Here is a 12,770-nt window from a genome sequence, read left to right on the forward strand (position 1 = left end):
ACTAACCCCTGTACCACCGTGCTGCCCGTTGGCACGTTGTATAATTAGTAAACACAAACCCCGTTTCCATATGAGTTGGGAAATTGTGTTGGATGTAAATATAAACAGAATACAATGATTTGCAAATCCTTTTCAACCCATATTCAATTGAATGTACTACAAAGACAAGATATTTGATGTTCAAACTCAAACTTTTTTTTTTTTTGCAAATAAATATTAACTTAGAATTTCATGGCTGGAACACATGCCAAAGTAGTTGGGAAAGGGCATGTTCACCACTGTGTTACATCACCTTTTCTTTTAACAACACTCAATACACGTTTGGGAACTGAAGAAACTAAGTGTTGAAGCTTTGAAAGTGGAATTCTTTCCTATTTTTGTTTTATGTAGAGCTTCAGTTGTTCAACAATCCGGGCTATCCGCTGTACATGCTGAATGTGGCTTGGCATTGTCTTGTTAAAATAAGCAGGGGTGTCCATGAAAAAGACGGCACTTAGATGGCAACATTTGTCGTTCCAAAACCTGTATGTACCTTTCAGCATTAATGGTGCCTTCACAGATGTGTAAGTTACCCAAGCCTTGGGCACTAATGCACCCCCATACCTTCACTAATGCTGGCTTTTGAACTTTGCGTCGATAACAGTCTGGATGGTTCGCTTCCCCTTTGGTCCGGATGACACCATGTCGAATATTTCCAAAAACAATTTGAAATGTGGACTCGTCAGACCACAGAACACTTTTCCACTTTGCATCAGTCTATCTTAGATGATCTCGGGCCCAGAGAAGCCGGCGGAGTTTCTGGATGTTGTTGATAAATGGATTTCGCTTTGCATTGTAGAGCTTTAACTTGCACTTACGGATGTAGCTACGAACTGTATTTAGTGACCGTGGTTTTCTGAAGTGTTCTTGAGCCCATGTGGTGATATTCTTTAGAGATTGATGTCGGTTTTTGATACAATGCCGTCTGAGGGACCGAAGGTCACGGTCATTCAATGTTAGTTTCCGGCCATGCCGCTTATGTGGAGTAATTTCTCCAGATTCTCTGAACCTTTTGATGATATTATGTGCCGTAGATGTTGAAATCCCTAAATTTCTTGCAATTACACTTTGAGAAACGTTGTTCCTAAACTGTTTGACTATTTGCTCACACAGTTGTGGACAAAGAGGTGTACCTCTTGTGAAAGACTGAGAATTTTTTGGGAAGCTGTTTTTATACCCAATCATGGGACCCACCTGTTCCCAATTTGCCTGCACACCTGTGCGATGTTCCAAATAGGTGTTTGATGAGCATTACTCAACTTTATCAGTATTTATTGCCACCTTTCCCAACTTCTTTGTCACGTGTTGCTGGCATCAAATTCTAAAGTTAATGATTATTTGCAAAAAAAAAATGTTTATCAGTTTGAACATCACATATCTTGTCTTTGTAGTGCATTTAATTGAATATGGGTTGAAAATTATTTGCAAATCCTTGTATTCTGTTTATATTTACATCTAACAAAATTTCCCAACTCATATGGAGTTGGGAGTTGCAATGATTTGCAGATCCTTTTCAACCTACCGGTATATTCAATTGAATAGACTGCAGAGACAAGACATTTAATGTTACAACTTTTTGCAAATACTCATTAACTTAGAGTTTAATGGCAGCAACACATTGCAAAAAAGTTGGCACAGGGGCATTTTTACCACTGTGTTACATGACCTTTCCTTTTAACAACACTCAGTAAAAGTTTGGGAACTGAGGAGACCAATTTTTAAAGTTTTTCAGGTGGAATTATTTCCCAATCTTGCTTGATGTACAGCTTAAGTTGTTCAACAGTCTGGGGTCTCAGTTGTCGTATTTTAGCCTTCATAATGCGCCAGACATTTTCAATGGGAGACAGGTCTGGACTACAGGCAGGCCAGTCTAGTACCTGCAGTCTTTTACTATGAAGCTTGGCATTGTCTTGTTGAAATAAGCAGGAGTGTCCATGATAACGTTGCTTGGACGGCAGCATATGTTGCTCCAAAACCTGTATGTACATTTCAGCATTAATGGTGCTTTCACAGATGTGTAAGTTACCCATGCCTTGGGCACTAATACACCCCCATACCATCACAGATGCTGGCTTTTGAACTTTGCGCCTATAACAATCCGGATGGTTCTTTTCCTCTTTGGTCCGGACAACACCACGTCCATAGTTTCCAAAAACTATTTGAAATGTGGACTCGTCAGACCACAGAACACTTTTCCACTTTGCATCAGTCCATTGTGTGGCGCATTATGAAGCGTAAAATACGACAGTGGGGACCCCGGCCGCACTTTGGATACCCCTGTTATAAAGCATGAATAAGGAATCAATTACTTTTCTGTTTTGTTCGATTAGCCATTTTACCACCACTGTTTGGAAGCAATTAAGGTGTGTTAGTCAACATTTATAAACTCTTTCACAACGTACTGGTTTATCTTTGCGGCTTACAGTCCAGTCGGCGCATTTACGGAAGAATCTTTTATTTTTTTTGGTTCAAAAATGTTGTATGTGCGGCTTATATAGTTTCCAGTTCGAAAAGTATTACTGAAAATGTTCTTGCTGAGAATTGACAATGAAAATGTTTGTAGCGTGTCCTGAGATTGGCCGGTGACCAGTCCAGTCCAGTCAGCTGGAATAGAGTCCTCACCTGATGTCACCCTGATGAATAAATGTCCCTCGCCCGTCCACATTATTGTCCCCATGTGTGAAATACACGTTGGACTATTAAAGGCCTACTGAAACCCACTACTAGCCACCACGCAGTCTGATAGTTTATATATCAATGATGATATATTAACATTGCAACACATGCCAATACGGCCTTTTTAGTTTACTAAATTGCAATTTTAAATCTCCCGGGAGTTTCTTCTTGAAAACGTTGCGTAATGATGACGTGTACGCTTGACGTCACGGACTGTTAGGAAATATGAGCGCTGCACACACACACGGCTAAAAGTCGTCTGCTTTAACCGCATAATTACACAGTATTTTGGAGACCTGTGTTGCTGAATCTTTTGCAATTTGTTCAATTAATAATGGAGAAGTCACAGTAGAAAGATGGAGTTGGGAAGCTTTAGACTTTAGCCACACAAACACGGTGATTCCTCGTTTAAAATTCCCGGAGGTGAAACTTTACTATGGATCAGAGCGCGGTCAAGCGAACATGGATCCCGACCGAATGTCAACCAGCAGGTTTCGGTGAGAAAATTGTGGTATAAAGTCGCTTCTTACTGGAGATCAGCTGAGCTTGCGTCGTCCACAAAGCTGCCGTCAACTCCCCTGAGACATTGGCGTCAAGACACCTGTGGACGTACACCTCCGACTATCAGGTACTGTTAAACTCACTAAAACACTAGCAACACAATAGAAAGATATGGGATTTCTCAGAATTATCCTAGTAAATGTGTCTAAAAACATCGGAATCCGTCCCAATGCATTTGCGTTTTTTGTTTTTTTTCTAGTCCGTCGCTATCAATATCCTCAAACACGAATCTTTCATCCTCGCACAAATTAATGGGGAAATTGTCGTTTTCTCGGTCCGAATAGCTCTGTTTGTTGGAGGCTCCCATTAAAAAAAATGTGAATATGTGAGGGGCTATCAACGGGTGACGTCATTGTCTGCGACGTCCGGTAAAGGCAGGGCTTTTCTGTTAGTGACCAAAAGTTGCGAACTTTATCGTGGATGTTCTCTACTAAATCCTTTCAGCAAAAATATGGCAATATCGCGAAATGATCAAGTATGACACATAGAATGGACCTGCTATCCCCGTTTGAGTTTGAGTTTATTTCGAACATGCAAGCATACAACATGATGGGGACGGCGTGGCGCAGTAGTAGACTGGCCGTACGCAACCCGGGGGTCCCTGGTTCAATCCCCACCTAGTACCAACCTCGTCACGTCCGTTGTGTCCTGAGCAAGACACTTCACCCTTGCTCCTGATGGGTGCTGGTTAGCGCCTTGCATGGCAGCTCCCCCATCAGTGTGTGAATGTGTGTGTGAATGGGTAAATGTGGAAGTAGTGTCAAAGCACTTTGAGTACCTTGAAGGTAGAAAAGCGGTATACAAGTACAACCCATTTATCATTTATACATCATGTTGTATGCTTGATGTAGTTTAGTTCATATCCTTCCAGAAAATCTTATTTCAGTAGGCCTTTAAAGATAGTATATGAGGAAAGCTCACACCTGAGTCAGATCCTCCATAACATAACAGGACAGGACAAATACTCCATTATTCTCCCCCTCTTTTTCTTTCTATTGCTGCAAGTCAATGAGGGCTGACTCAGTTATTGGCTCAGCAGCAATAATGACCAGCAAAGGTGTTGAGACATCAAGTTTAAAAGGCAAGTTATAGGCCGAGATATTCAAAGCAGCACATTTGTCTCTCATCAAGTGCCCACGGTTATGGATAAGTGACGAATAATTGTGCATATCGGTGTGACAACACGCTGTACATCTGCAGGCACAAGGCGGGCAGCTGGAGGCTCCTTAGCCCGCCGTGTGTGCGCCCTGGCCCGGCTACCACAACACACGCATGCCGCCGCAGTGTGGGAGCTGCCAGGTGGGCCTCCACATCTCGCCGAGGATGTCAGCTTACGTCCAACACTTGACATCCAGCCAGAAGGCATTCAGCGTCTCCTTTCCTATCATCCATCCGTGCATGCATCCATCCGTGGGGCTCCACAGACAGTCCATCCGTCCGTCCATCCATCCATCACTCCCCGCCCCCCCGGCTAAGATAGCACCTAGCAGCCCGGGGAGGAGAAAAGCTTCCTCGGCTACTCACATGTCAGCCTCCGTCCTATTCGCTGGTCCTCACGCCGAGCGCGCTCGCAGGCGGCGGGCAGGTGTCGGCGGCGTGTGGTCGGCGGGGATGTGGAGCTCGGGCGCCGCGAGCTGCGGTGAGAGAGAGCCGCGATGGTGATAATGTTGTTATTTTCCCTCTCCCGTGACGCCCCCCACTACTGCAGCAAGGCCCTTTCTGGCTGGATGACATTTGCCGAGCAGCTGGGGTCAAAGTGCACCGGCAGACAACGAGGCCGACAAGAAGGTAAGGCGTAGGACGGGCGGGTGGAGACAAATGTCGACTGCGCCGATGCCAGGGGAGTATCCAGTCGATGATGATATCGATATTTTCAGTTCCCATGTGTGATCATTTTGGAAAAAGACCTTTTTTTTAATACATCTATTTAAAATCAAAAGAAATATTATTTTGGACACTTTGAAATTAAAACCAATATTGTGCTTCTGTTCTCTTATTTTCAAACAAGCTGTTTTATCGCTGTTAAATTAAGGCCTACTGAAATGAGATTTTCTTATTTAAACGGGGATAGCAGGTCCATTCTATGTGTCATACCTGATCATTTCGCGATATTGCCATATTTTTGCTGAAAGGATTTTGTAGAGAACATCCACGATAAAGTTCGCAACTTTAGGTGCTAAGAGAAAAGCCCTGCCTCTACCGGAAGTCGCAGACAATGACGTCACAAGTTCATGGCTCCTCACATATTCACATTGATTTTAATGGGAGCCTCCAACAAAAAGTGCTATTCGGACCGAGAAAACAACAATTTCCCCATTAATTTAAGTGAGGATGAAAAATTCGTGTTTGAGGATATTGATAGCGACGTACTACAAGAAAGAAAAAAAAAAAACGCTTTTGCTTTGGGACGGATTCCGATGTTTTTAAACACATTTACTAGGATAATTCTGGGAAATCCCTTATCTTTCTATTGTGTTGCTAGTGTTTTAGTGAGTTTTAATAGTACCTGATAGTCGGAGGTGTACGTCCACAGGTGTCTTGACGCCAATGTCTCAGGGGAGTCGACGGCAGCTTCATGGAGAGCCCAAGCTGAGCTTTTCTACGGTAAGAAGCGACTTTTTAACCACAATTTTCTCACCAAAACCTGCTGGTTGACATTTGGTCTGGATTCAAGTTCGCTTGACCGTGCTCTGATCCATAGTAAATTTTCACCTCCGGGAATTTTAAACAAGGAATCACCGTGTGTTTGTGTGGCTAAAGGCTAAAGCTTCCCAACTCCATCTTTCTACTGTGACTTCTCCATTATTAATTGAACAAATTGCAAAAGATTCAGCAACACAGGTCTCTAAAATACTGTGTAATTATGCCGTTAAAGCAGACGACTTTTAGCTGTGTGTGTGCGCAGCGCTCATACTTCCTAAAAACCTGTGACATCATGCGTACACGTCATCATTACACGACGTTTCCAAGACGAAACTCCCGGGAAATTTTAAATTATAATTTAGTAAACTAAAAAGGCCGTATTGGCATGTGTTGCAATGTTAATATTTATAATTGATATATAAACTATCAGACTGCGTGGTCGGTAGTAGTGGGTTTCAGTAGGCCTTTAATTAATTCCGAACATAATAACATGATAACATGATAAATGAATTTTCGCAAAGTGGGAATCATTGATTATAAATGTAATATTTTCATAACTAGAGCATAACAAATTGTCCTGAATAACATCTTTCAACATTAAAGGAGGCAGCCCGGTGGAACGGGGGTTAGTGCATATGCCTCACAATACGAAGGTCCTGATTTCAATCCCAGGCTCGGGTTATTTCCGTGTGGAGTTTGCATGTTCTCCCCGTGAATGCGTGGGTTCCCTCCGGGTACTCCGGCTTCCTCCCACTTCCAAAGACATGGACCTGGGGATAGGTTGATTGGCAACACTAAATTGGCCCTAGTGTGTGAATGTGAGCATGAATGTTGTCAGGTCTATCTGTGTTGGCCCTGTAATAAGGTGGATACTTGTCCAGGGTGTACCCCACCTTCCACCTGAATGCAGCTGAGATAGGCTCCAGCATCCCCCCGCGACCCCGAAAGGGACAAGCGGTAGGAAATGGATGGATGGATGGAACATTAAAGAAGCCCTTGTCATGATCCGTTGCCCGGATCATGTTTGTTTAGTTTTTTGACTCACTCAGTTCCTATTTTTGGGCACCCCTGGGTTTGGGTTTTAGTTGCCATTGGTGCAAATTAGTTTCACCTGCCTTTAATTAGTGTTTGGGACGCTCACCTGCTCCCGGGCATTAATTAGAGATCTACTTATTCCTCTTTTTCGCCACACACTGCCTGGCTTTCTTATTTGCTATATGCAACAAGTTAGGTTGATTTACCTGGCGGTATAGGTCGGTTGGTAGAGCGGCCGTGCCAGCAACTTGAGGGTTCCAGGTTCGATTAAAGCTTCCGCCATCCTAGTCACTGCACTTGTGTCCTTGGGCAAGACACTTTACCCATCTGCTCTCAGAGCCACCCACACTAGTTAAAATGTAACTTAGATATTGGGTTTCAATATGTAAAAATGCATTGAGTCACTGGAGAAAAGTGCTATATAAATATAATTCACTTCACCTTTGGATTACTGAGCTTAGCCATTTGTTTTCTTATTAGCTATTCCATTAGCTTCCTGTGCTATCGGCATGTTGCACTTTTGTATGTTGAATGATTTATTGACATAAAGTCATTTTCTTACCTGCACACTGCATCCGGAGTTCCGTCTGCATCATGGGAGAACGATCCGTACATCACCATGCGACCACAGCGTGTCAGCCCTCTAGACATGAAATAATACCCTATGGTCACCTTTACACTCTTTTAATTTAAAAGAATGCCAGTACTACTGTGGAATTGGTTATTTTAGTTTGTGTATTTATAAAATACTTAATTTAAGACAAAAATTGTGTAGAATTTGCTTTAAAAAACAACAAAAATATGCAACGTGGCGAGGGACGACTGCAAGTAAGACCTACCCCTGGCTAGAGTGTATGGTCACATTCACACACTAGGGCCCCCACCAATTACAATTTTTTTCATGTAAAACCTTTGAATACATTTTTTTAATCAAACTTGAAATTATAGAAAACAAATTGCTCAAACATTTATTTTCAGTGCAAAATAATAAAAATAATTAAAACATAAATTCAAACATGGGATCAAACCTAGTTTGACTTTTCCCTTTTCCACATAAAGTTCAAGAACTTTAGGTTCCTGGAACCTCTAGCTCCTGGACCTATAGGTTCCTGTAAAAGAGAGGCTTGCGTTTCAACCGCATTTCACAGTTCAGGGTAGTTTATACAAACCAGGCTGATAGGAGTGGTTTAGTACATTTCTACACTGATAACATGTACATCAGGGGTCACCAATGCGGTCCCCGCGGGCACCAGGTAGCCTATAAGGACCAGATGAGTTGCCCGCTGGCCTGTTCTAAAAATAGCACAAATAGCAGCACTTACCAGTGAGCTGCCTCTATTTTTTAAATTGTATTTATTTACTAGCAAGCTGGTCTTGCTTTCCTCGACATTTTTAATTCTAAGAGAGACAAAACTCAAATAGAATTTGAAAATCCAACAAAATATTTTAAAGACTTGGTCTTCACTTGTTTAAATAACTTCATTTGTTTTTTTTACTTTGCTTCTTATAACATTCAGAAAGACAATTTTAGAGAAAAAATATAACCTTAAAAATGATTTTAGGATTTTTAAACACAAATACCTTTTTAATTTTTAAATTCCTTCCTCTTCTTTCCTGACAATTTAAATCAATGTTCAAGTATTTTTTTCTATTGTAAAGAATAATAAATACATTTTAATTTAATTGTTCATTTTAGCTTTTTTCGATGAAGAATATTTGTGAAATATTTCTTTAAACTTAATATATTAAAATTCAAAAAAATTATTATTAAAATCTGTAGAATCAAATTTAAATCTTATTTCAAAGTCTTTTGAATTTGTTTTAAAAAAAATTGTTCTGGAAAATGTAGAAGAAATAAGGATTTGTCTTTGTTAGTAATATAGCTTGGTCCAATTTGTTATGTATTATAACAAAGTGCAGATTGGATTTTAACCTATTTTAACCTAACATGCCAACAAATTTCTAAAAGTAATCTTAACTAGGAAAAATTACTAATGATATTCCATAAATTCTTTTTTTTTTTTTTTTCAAAAAGATTCGAATTAGCTAGTTTTTCTCTTCATTTTTTTCGGTTGAATTTTGAATTTTAAAGAGTCGAAATTGAAGATAAACTATGTTTCAAAATTTAATTTTCATTTTTTTGGGGTTTTCTCCTCTTTTAAACCGTTCAATTAAGTGTTTTTTTCTTCATTTATTCTCTACAAAAAAACTTCTGTAAAAGGGGAAAAAATGTAAGACGGAATGACGGACAGAAATACGCATTTATATATATATATATATATATATATATATATATATATATATATATATATATATATATATATGTATTTATTAAAGGTAAATTGAGCGAATTGGCTATTTCTGGCAACTTATTTAAGTGTGTATCAAACTGGTAGCCCTTCGCATTAATCAGTACCCAAAAAGTACCTCTTGGTTTTAAAAAGGTTGGTGACCCCTGATGTACAAAAAAACAGATAATATTAGGTCAGAGTTATTTTACTAAAAAGCAAGTACATGGAATACAAAGCAATAATATACAAAACGATATGATTATTTAAAAAATTTACCAAATTGTTTATAAAAGGTCTGGCTTTTGTCCGCAATGTCCAACAGTCAGAAAGTCATCCTTTCAGTTCAAGATGAGTTCATGAGGGTCAGGCCATTACTTTTTGTCCATTTCAGCTGTAAATAACAATATAAAATAATAAAATGTCAGTGTTTATCTCAAGGTGACAACACGAACACATTGGTTTTTTTGTTAGCTTCTTAGAATTAGCATTCGGTTCACTTGGGTTGAGGCAAATGGAGTGTCGCTGACTACTTTCACAAAATGTAAATAGTTTATATTTGATGTGATTAAACTATCTAAATATACAAGAAAGAAGAAATAAATAAGTCTGCACGCAAACTCTAATGGCGGTCGTGTTTTTGAAAGCAACATTTTTAGGAACGCCACCAACTATGTTCAACCAACTGTAATTTTATCATGAAACTTCAAATGGCACTCAAAACTCAACCTCGAAGTGGCAAGTGAACACTGTATATTCTTTTCAGCAACGGAGCAGGAACCGGCTAGGAATATGTTTGTGGTGAAATTTCATATGGAGCAATCATGTCATTACTTAATTAGAATTTTTTTGGGCACTTATTCATGCAAAACGAGGCCCAAAACAGAGCATTCTGAATATTTTCGGATAATTCCGTTTTTACCCACATTACGGCCTAGTTTTCATACACAGTCTCTGTTATCGTACAGTCAAACATTGCGTATAAGAAACAAGTTAATTCGTGACAGGGAGTGCAACACGTTAGTGACTCAGCCTCTGTATTTTTTATTTATTTTTTTTTTACTCCAAGATGATAATCCATGGGTCCAACGATATCTGCACTTTACTTAAAGATGAGAAACACTAATAAATTCAACAAAGTAGAAAGGAGCCATCTGCATACGTGGCTCTCTTTGCCAACAAGAGTGTGTGTCAATAAAGGTAAAAGTGAGACTAAAAATGTATTTATCAAATTTTACCATTCATTCATATGTATTTCAAATTGTTTAATTCCTATTGTACTATCATCATTCTCTATATCAGTGGTTCTCAACCTTTTTTCAGTGATGTACCCCCTGTGAAAATGTTTTTAATTCAAGTACCCCCTAATCAGAGCAAAGCATTTTTGGTTGAAAAAAAAGAGATAATGAACTAAAATACAGCACTATGTCATCAGTTTTCATCCATCCATTCATTTTCTACCGCTTATTCCCTTTTGAGGTCGTGGGGGGCGCTGGTGCCTACTTCAGCTACAATCGGGCGGAGGCGGGCTTTCTGATTTATTACATTGTATAACAGTGCAAAATATTGCTCATTTGTAGTGGTCTTTCTTGAACTATTTGGAAAAGAATATATAAAAATAACTAAAAACTTGTTGAAAAATAAACAAGTGATTCAATTATAAATATTTCTACACATAATCATCATCTTAAAGTGCCCTCTTTGGGGATTGTAATAGAGATCCATCTGGATCCATGAACTTAATTCCAAACATTTCTTCACAAAAAAATAAATCTTTAACCTCAATATTTATGGAACATGTCCACAAAAAATCTAGCTGTCAACACTGAATATTGCATTGTTGCATTTCTTTTCACAGTTTATGAACTTACATTCATATTTTGTTGAAGTATTATTCAATAAATATATTTATAAAGGATTTTTGAATTGTTGCTTTTTTTAGAATATCTAAAAAAAACCTCACGTACCCCTTGGCATACCTTCAAGTACCCATAGAGGTACTCATACCCCCATTTAAGAACCACTGACCCCAAAAGGGAATAAGCGGTAGAAAATGGATGGATGCTCTATATAATGTGTTTTGTGTCTATCATTTGGGCGTCTGGAACAGATTAATTTGATTTGCTTTGTTTTAGGACGGATTGTGAACAAAAACAGAGTACTTATTGTTAAATTGTTCACAAATAAGTGTGTTGATTCAAATATTTTTTCCCATAATCTGTCCTGTGTTTTTTGTATTTATAATCATGATCGACAAATTCCAGGCAAAACCACAGTGATCTTAAAATATGTCCTAAAGTATCGGTATCCGTAATGCTGGCCCTGTTTTTATTTGCTATTGAATCGATAGTATCGTCAGCGGATCGATTCAAATATCGACATTATCGATACCAAGCGTAGCATCAGTATTGCATTCCTATGGCTTTGATGAGATTGATATATATTTGTTTAGTTTTTTTGTATGTTTACTCTCACAAACATGTGTTTTTATGTCCATCCATCCATCCATCCATTTTCAACCGCTTATTCCCTTTGGGGTCGCGGGGGGCACTGGTGCCAATCTCAGCTACAATCGGGCGGAAGGCGGCGTACACCCTGGGCAAGTCGCCATCACATCACAGGGCCAACACAGATAGACAGACAACATTCACACTCACATTCACACACTAGGGCAAATTTAGTGTTGCCAATCAACCTATCCCCAGGTGCATGTCTTTGGAGGTGGGAGGAAGCTGGAGTACCCGGAGGGAACCCACGCAGTCACAGGGAGGACATGCAAACTCCACACAGAAAGATCCCGAGCCCGGGATTGAACCCTGACTACTCAGGACCTTCGTATTGTGAGGCAGACGCACTAACCCCTCTCCCACCGTGAAGCCCTGTTTTTATATCCTTTGTTCAAAATCAGGAGACACGTTTTTAGACATAGTAGCAAACGTGGTAGCAAACAACCATCCATTCACTTTTCTACCGCTTGTCCCATTCGGGGGCGCGGGGGGTGCAGGAGCCTATCTCAGCTGCATTCAGGTGGAAGGCGGTGTACACCCTGGACAAGTCGCCATCTCATCAAATGATTTAAATGTGAGCCTGGTTGATTGATTGATTGATTGATTGATTGATTGATTGATTGATTGATTGATTGAAACTTGTATTAGTAGATTGCACAGTACAGAACATATTCCGTGCAATTGACCACTAAATGGAAACACCTGAATAGCTTTTTCAACTTGTTTAATTCGGGGTCCACGTTGATCAAATCATGGTAAAAATTACTTTTTACTTTTGTTAACTTCTTTTGCACTATTTTCCCCCAAACAATTACATGTTAAAAAAAAATATGTTATTTATATTTTAGCTAGATTGTGCCAGTGCCTAAATTCAATTTAAAACAATTACCAATCAAATGAACGTAAGACCTTTTCAGAAGGCTCGACACTCCTTAAAATAGACATAATGACGTCCACGCCCTGATTGTAATCCCCAGGTGAATTTAAGAGCCGGAGTGGCGTGAACTATCTTGACAGTGTT

At 39.5% G+C, this 12,770-nt stretch overlaps 1 protein-coding gene across 1 annotated transcript in view; it reads right to left on the bottom strand.

Moving 5' to 3' along the window:
- Positions 1 to 5,069, bottom strand: part of frs3 (fibroblast growth factor receptor substrate 3) — a 60,064-nt gene extending 54,995 nt beyond the window's left edge. Inside the window, exon 1 of the mRNA XM_061874370.1 lies at positions 4,801 to 5,069. The gene's annotated coding sequence lies outside the window, so the exon portion shown is untranslated. The remainder of the gene's footprint in view (positions 1 to 4,800) is intronic.
- Between the last annotated feature and the right edge of the window lie 7,701 nt (positions 5,070 to 12,770).

The sequence above is a fragment of the Nerophis ophidion genome, linkage group LG16 (assembly GCF_033978795.1).
Source record: "Nerophis ophidion isolate RoL-2023_Sa linkage group LG16, RoL_Noph_v1.0, whole genome shotgun sequence".
Lineage (NCBI taxonomy): Eukaryota > Metazoa > Chordata > Actinopteri > Syngnathiformes > Syngnathidae > Nerophis > Nerophis ophidion.